At 38.9% G+C, this 7,990-nt stretch overlaps 1 long non-coding RNA gene across 1 annotated transcript; it reads left to right on the top strand.

Annotated features, from left to right (window-relative positions):
• Window positions 1-1,044: 1,044 nt before the first annotated feature.
• LOC142784499 (uncharacterized) lies at window positions 1,045-7,035 on the top strand. Its single transcript, XR_012888653.1, has 2 exons — window positions 1,045-1,204; window positions 6,868-7,035. It is a non-coding gene; the product is annotated as an uncharacterized LOC142784499 (long non-coding RNA).
• The last annotated feature ends 955 nt before the right edge of the window (window positions 7,036-7,990 follow it).

Raw genomic sequence — 7,990 nt, 5'->3', positions numbered from 1 at the left:
TTCTGATTTTATGTTTCTTTCTAACTTTGTTTATATTTACTCATGGAGTTTAAAATGTTTTGTTGAACTTTGGCTTGTTTCTCTGTTAGGTGGCTTATTCGTGAGCTGTGATAAATGTCTTCTGCCACCTTACTATAGATGTTGAGACTGCTGATTATGTTACTCTCCCTGTTGGAGTGTGCATTCGTAATTAGTTTCCTGTTGTCATGCTCTGGCCTTTCTTTGAATTCTTCATCTAATTCTTTGGTGCTATAAATCCCCATGTCGGCAATTTTCTTTTTGTTAATCAGCCCCTTTAGCTCAGTTATTTCAACTTTAGATCTTGAGTGGGTAGCTTTTGTAGATTGTTGTTTCTTTTTTCTCTTTTTTGTCATTTGGGAGAGTTTGCTTACTTCTTGCCTTAGTGCTTTAACCTAACTGCAGTTGCGTTTTAGGAATCAATGTAGTTATGGTTTTGTTCATTTCCTCTAAGTCATAACTTTTTTTTCTTGTTCTAAGGCCTCGCATACGACTGTTCTAGGGCAGTGCTGAGAATGCGTGTGATTGTGGCTCTGCTCCATTTTCAGAGGAGCCTTGCAATTTCTCTGCAAGTTAATAATAATAATAATAATAATAATAATAATAATAATAATAATAATAATAATAATAATAATAATAATAATAATAATAATAATAATAATAATAATAATAATAATAATAATAATAATAATAATAATAATAATAATAATAATAATAATAATAATAATAATAATAATAATAATAGCGTTTTTGGGTGCCTTAATGTTCCGCATTCAATTTTTGCGGCTTACTGATGTTGATGAATATGGTAATCAAGCACGTGAAGAGATCGTTTTCGTCAAAAATTTAAAATGAAATATTAAAAACGAAAACGTATTAAGCACGAATCGCCGGTGATCGCTGCTTTATTTGAGGTGGTAGCTGCGTTGAACTTTGTTTGCTACAGCTTAGGCTTACGTTGACTCGTTGGCACTGCGTGTTTCCCGTGAGGAAAAGTGTCATGGCGGCTTCCGGTTTTGTCGTTGGACCAGCGCGAGCACGGTCCTCCTTCCTCCGTGAGCGCGAAGTTCAAGCTACGTGTTTATTTGCGGCAAGCACTCTTCCTCGCGATAAATCTACTCTTGAGTGACGAAAGTGATGAACACAAATGTTCACAGCTTCATAGTGCACCTCGTGTCAAGGACGGGTAAGCTGTCAACCTCTAACTAATCTCCAGGTGAACGCGCTTTTGCACCATTAGTTTCGTGGCAGTGATGGTAATACCACTCTGTGTTAATGCACCACAATTCGAAAACGTTGTCGCTGCGCAATTTGCTCCGTTCGTACAGCAGCCTGATGAGATTATTGTAAAGGCTGATACAGTTCTTGACAATAAAGGTAAGACTTTCATTGTTTACCGTACTTCCGCCATACGTGTTGTGATACGTGTACTCATGATGTACATTTATTGTGTGTGTAATTTAAACACGTTGCTGGTTTTAGGATCACGTGTTGCTCTTCTGCTGTGCCCGATCTACAACGGGAGCGTTTCAACCAGGTAAAATCGGCTGCGCTGACACTGAGTGACGGACGAGCCAGCTGCTCAGTGCTGCGTAACAAATTAGAGTGATACGACACATTTGGCCCACTTTTCAAATTGTTATGCTATTCGAAGTAATGAACCACCGAAAAAAAAAATGCAGATGAGCGTCGGCGGGGGGGGGGGGGGGGGGAGGGGGGTCATTTTCGCCCAGGAATGAACTCTTCAACGGTTAGCCAGCAGTCATGCCTCCGGCACTTGACATGCTGGTAATAAAATAAAAAGACGCAATTACTGAATATCCTAATTTCGGTGATACAGTGTAAAAACATCATTCTTTTTGTTTTTTTTTCATATTTTCAGTCTTAGTACAGTACGGACTAGTCTGTAGACGCAAGATGGCAGGAAATAAATGAAGAGCAATCATTAGTTCACTAACTCAGTCAAATTATTGCTCAAAAGAAACTAAGACAATGGGTGCATTGAAAATCTACCAAAATACAGACAAAAATGAGCTATTATTAACATGGATTATACAAGGTAGTACCTATTTAATTATTTTTTTAAAACCGGAAATGACATGTTATGAAACCAAAAACCACAGAAGTTGTGAGGAAGACAAGCTTAAAGAGATGAAACGTTTGTGAACACGGGTTGTCACTACAGCCATCGTCTCAACATGCAGACTTCTTTAGGGCCGCAACTGCCGACCTATCTGAATTGTGTAGGGCAGATTTATCACGATGAAGGGAACCCACATACACTGGTGCTAACAATCAGCAAATCACCACAAAACATTTCACATATGTTGTACCAACAAGGCTAAAATTTATCCCTTGCCTACCTTAGTGCATTTTGTATATTCTCATACCCTCTCCTCCAACTTGAACAAAGCAGGGAAGGCCACATGCAAAAACGGGGAGATGAAAACGAGGAGTCGGCATGCTGAACTGGGTGAGTTAAAAGCCAATCCCCTGTAATGGGTTGCGCCAGGGTAAAAGGGGCATTCAATCAAAAGCCCATGAAAGAGAAAGAAATGAGGGCCAGGAGGGAGCAAGTGCTTTGCATGGATGGGTAGAAAAGAAGACATTTTGCTGAATTATCTTTGCCTCAAGGAAGCACCACCTGACAATGGGGATAATTAGCCTTAAAAATTCCTTGAAGAATGGCTTATTTTTTATAGGTTTTCGTTGTGTATACGCCATGTCAAATTGGTTCAAGTGCCCCCTTTGAAACATTTCTACTTGTTGGCTGCAATGTATTAGACTTGGGAATAAGGTGCGGCAATCTTTCTTTTTCGAAAAGCTGGTTACTGTATTTGAGGTTTAAGATCGTTGAAGATATGTCCTGCCACTATAAAATGCTGCGCCATTGCTTGTAGTTATTTGCCATGCTTGCTCGATGCCTATTTAATGAAATGTTAACAGGTTGTCCTGTTTGTTCAGTAGGGTTGAGAGCTTGGCTAGTTGGTGAGATATTATTTTAACATGTGGTGTAGTAGCGCAACTTCGACGGGGACACAAAGGACAAGAAAAGCGAGTGTCGAGTTTTCTTGTACTCTGTGTCCCTGTTGAAGTTATGCTACTACACCATGTTAAAATGCTGTCCTGTTTGTGACAATATGTATAGTTAATCATGTAGATAATGTTTGAACTAGTGCAGATAAAACTAGATTTTATACTATGCATAAATCACTTCTAGTGCTTTTAATTCTAACATAATCTTGAACGTATTTGCAGGTCTTAAATCTTAGATGACAACTAGGTACTATGTGTAAAAAAAAAATGCGGGTTTACTTTTGCATGCACTAACATGTCAGGGAACGTTTTCCGAAGCGGCTCGCTGTTAGTTAATGTCAGGTAGCACTTGCGAAAGATAATATTTAAGTTTGGAAGTGTGTTTCGGTATTTGATTGCAAAGGCTAGCGGCTGGTTAGGCTGTGCTATGGGAAATGTTCAGCTAGTGATGATTTCCTCATTTTCAAGCTTCATTTTAGATTTTGTTCAGAGTGTTGTGCAGGTCATTTCGCCAAATGCCTCCTTTGGCTTGCTTAATTGATGAGCATAGTGATCGTTGTCGCTACAGACGCTACTTAAACGCTTTGCCTGTCTGATGAATATTTCTTCTTTGCCGTGTCATAGATTATGGCTTGTGTAGTCAAGGTATTATAGTTGGCTATTCGTTGACATAGTGCAGAGCGTAGCCTTTGATTTCTCTGTAAAAGAAAACTCCAAGACAGCCCTATTAAGATGCGCATCACAAGAATTCACCACTGAAGATTAAATTTCGCCAAACATGTTAGCAGCAAGAACAACGTTGTAAACCAAACCAAGATTTTTTTTTTCTTCTTTTTGTCCAGTTCGACTGGGGGTGGAGTCCGCTTCTCCTGCACAACCTTCCCCCTCAAAATTTCACTTGCATCTGCCCTGTTCATCTTTATTTTCTGATTGGCACGCCTGCTATATGCTTATGGTGTGGGCAGAGGATTTGTATTTTTTTTCATACCTCACATTAAAGAATGTTTCAATAGATACCGTCATATCTAGGAAGTTAATTTTGCTGAAAGGGTGGTGCATGGTAAATTTACTACTAAGGTGAAACTTCTTACAATTGCCAATTAATGCAATTGTCATGAATCCATGTCAGAAAGGAGGCTAGCAGCAAATCTATTGAATCTATTCTTGGAAATGATTCTATTTTCAATAACATCAGTGTTACCTCAAGACAACTTATCCACTGAAAGATAAAAAAAACTACATTTAAACCAAGAAAAATGCACATGTTAGTCTCTGTTTATGATAGAGTTGTAAAGAACAAGTGGAATAAATGTCATGTTTTACCACTATTGAACCCATTGGTTGAAACTGTGGAAGGAAACTCTGAAGAGATTTATAGGCCTCTGCTGCTGTAGTCTCGAGCAGTTTGGTTCCCTTCACTGCAGCAATGCGACATGGCTGAAAACACAATGTACAAACTCTGTACTCCCAACAACAGTTTGCTGTGCAGCTTTGCACTTGATTCACAAGCTTCTTGTGTATATTTTACAAAAGCATTACAAGGATACTAAAGAGAAACAGTGACCTTGTTTAGATTGACAAGCTGCACTCTGAGAACTCTAATGCCAATACCATATGTTTCACTATCCCAAGTTTATTATTAGCGGAGAAAATTAAAGTTGAAGTTTCACTATTGAAAGTTGTGCCGAAATGTCTATGCGTGACGTCAACAGTTTTTAAATGTATTTTTCATAATTTTGCAATTGGCTCAGTGATATTTTCTGAAACGTCCTATGTTAGGTCTACGACACCCACAGATGACAATGTCCTTAATTTTTATCAATTATAAGCTATGTAGAACCCAGCAAACGCCATCAAAATTAATGATGTCATTGTGTTTGGTGAGACATTTTCTTTGCCCGGTTTCGCACTTGCCAAGCGTCGTGTCGTAGTAAGAGTGGTGTTGTGAAATCATACTTCAATAGTATGCAAAAAATTATTTCGCTCTTTAGTCTCCCTTCAACACCCAAACATTGACAAGAATGATTTAGAGTAGCTGACCAGCTCATTCACCTGGCCCAAAGAGAAATGAAAGCCAGTGTAGTTGTATTGTAAGGTGTATTACATCTCAATAAGTATAATCCTAGGAGGATGGAAGATAGGAAGCGTGACACAGAGGACAATTTATTGCAACAGTCACACATTACATGTACATTTAAACGAGCCCGTGCACTGCTTTTCTCAAACAAGCAAAAAAAAAAAAATATGCAGTCTCACAAGTCTGCAGCACTGTGGTACCTTGTGAGGCGACGTTCATACGCCCGAGCAGAGCACTATGAAAATGTCTTTAAACAATTTAACTGTTGTGCGCTCCGTTAAAAAAGGTTTGCAGTCAAGATAACTGGGTCATTAGCCACTCATTGCAACAAAAGAAATGACATGTCCAGTTTTTGTGTCGGTACTCTCTTACCATTATTTACTAACTAAATTGGAACAACCAAAACAACTGCTAAACAAAGCACATCGCCTTTTGAAGGCATCTATTGGCAAACAAAAGAATTAATTATGGCCGTTGGATAGGCGCTGATAAAAACAGAAACAGGCACGCTTTCTTCAGCTGTAGGTCGATGGTACTGAAGCCAGTCGCCGCTGAGCACAGGCCACGTGCTCACGTTTTCCCTTTCATAAAGGACGACAACGTATAGCCATGCTATGACTGGTAACACGGGAAGTCTGTCCTCACAAGCTCAAAGGCTACACATGGCTGAAGATTGCCCTCATTCACACAACTTGTTTGATGGACATGCGAGTTTCACCATGGTGAACTAAAACTTGAAACAGTGCAAAGGTATTTGGTATGCTGTGTTTCTTCTTTTTGCGTTGGGGTACAAGTTTCCAAGTTCTTAGTTCTTTAAAGTGAGAGATGCACACTGGCCCAAGCACTACCTACAACTTCATACTACTGTAAAATCCCGATAAATCACTTCCTCGGCGCTGAAAAATGATCTGGAAGGGGGCTCTTGCTTGGTCTCGGACACTAATTCAATATACAAGTGCCTTTATGAAAAATGCACATCTGTGTTTCTAATGAAATGCTGTATTGAATACACACACATTTACTGTTTTACAGACCCGAGGAGAATCCTTGTGTGAAATTTCAGGTTTTATGACAACGCGGGAAAGATGTTCTACAAATGTTCAGACAATTTATGACAACTCAGAATGCACCCCTAGGCATCACATTGTAAAAGTGTTAAAAAATCTTGCCCGTGTATAAGGACTCTCAGAACTTTGGTTCCAAAGAACTGCTGCTGCGGAATTCCGTAGTGAAGAACAGGTTGAAAAATAATTGCAGGAGGGGAGGGGGCGTTTGCTCTGTATTTTACAGTGCCCACTCGCGATTGAAGTTGGAGTGGAGACACTAGCATGTGCTTTTTTTCATAGCATTGCCAGGGCTGCACAAGAGGCCCATTAAATGTGACTACCCGTACAACCAAGGAACGCTTGCCACCAATTCAGCTGCTCTATTTGCGAGTGTTCTCTTCACACTATTTTAACTGTGCAATACTTTACAGTAAAGATGCACACCTGTTTTTATATTTTTGTGTTTCAACCAATTTTGCTTAAATATCTGTAGTCTGAACAAAGTGGACACTCATTACAGTTTCTTATGAGAGTTTATGCTTTGAATTGCAGCCCGAGTCATGCAGTGAAGTTCATGCATGCACAGCTTACTCACCGCCACCTTTATTTAGGAGTGGAAAGATAGGCTGCTGCTTGAATTGTACAGGAAAATAAAGGAGGAGGTGGGGTGATTTGCCATGTCTGTTACAGGTAGGTGTACTTGCTGCCAAGGACTTCAAAGGAGGATAAGTGACATTGGTGGAAATGAATCTGCACTCCAGCCAAGTGCACAACGAGCTAAGTCAGGAAGATTATTGAAATGAACCATAAGATAAGCATTTTAAAAACTGCTAATAAAGCATTGTCTTGGCTTCATCATCCAACATGTGGTCGTTTTCATAATTTCTTTATTTTTCCTGCATCAAAAACCTCAAGCTGAGCATTCTGTTGTTATTACTAGCACATATGTTTGCAGGAGCTTATTTTGCTGCAATCTTGGATAGAATATTTAGTAAAAGTGCTCAGTGGCATTAATGTTTATCTGCTCCCTCATTTGGTTTTAAGATGCACTTTTTTCTAGATTTTCACTTGTCTCTAATTGCAGAGAATTCATATTGATTCTTGAAGTGTGTAGTAAATAACAAGCAACTTTTTCAGGCAAGGTTACCTTATCATTTTCGGTGATATGTGGGGTTTAACATCCCAAAACCACCATATGATTATGATAGATGCCTAACTTTACATTTTCTTGTTAGTAACTTTTATTAAACATTTATATTTGTCCTGAAACATTATTTCTTTGACATCATAGCTGCATGACTGCTGCACAATTATATAGAATTAGTTTGCCTAATGAAGATGAAGAAATTTTGTTGATTTGCAAAAGGTGTGTGTATGGGTCAACTTGAACACATAACCAACTGTTTCAAACATCCTCCCATGCAGTAAAAGTTCCCTGGTGAACTTGTCTTCTGGTTTGAACAAATATGAGAAAAAAAAAGGTCATGGCAATAGGGAAGGCCTTAAAAAATCGCACTGCTAAATAATGCCATAAATTCTGTGATGAACCACACATTCACATGAAAAAAACTGGGAGCAGAATTTCGCAAGCACTGTACATCTATGCTGGTTTAGAGAAGAATTAATAAAATTAAGTTTGACGGTTTCAGGTCGCAAAACTAAGATCTGGTTATGAGATGCACTGTTTCAAGTTAAAGCTTAATTATTTTGACCTCATAATCTCCCTGATAGCATGGAACTAAAGCACTAGTACACATTACAACTATTAAAATGAGACTCCTGAGGTTCGGAATCAATCCTGTGATCTTGTGCA

Source organism: Rhipicephalus microplus, unplaced genomic scaffold (assembly GCF_043290135.1).
Source record: "Rhipicephalus microplus isolate Deutch F79 unplaced genomic scaffold, USDA_Rmic scaffold_14, whole genome shotgun sequence".
In the NCBI taxonomy this organism is placed as follows: Eukaryota; Metazoa; Arthropoda; class Arachnida; order Ixodida; family Ixodidae; genus Rhipicephalus; species Rhipicephalus microplus.
Note: the sequence above shows the minus strand (reverse complement) of the source record. Positions and strands in the feature narration are given on the sequence as shown.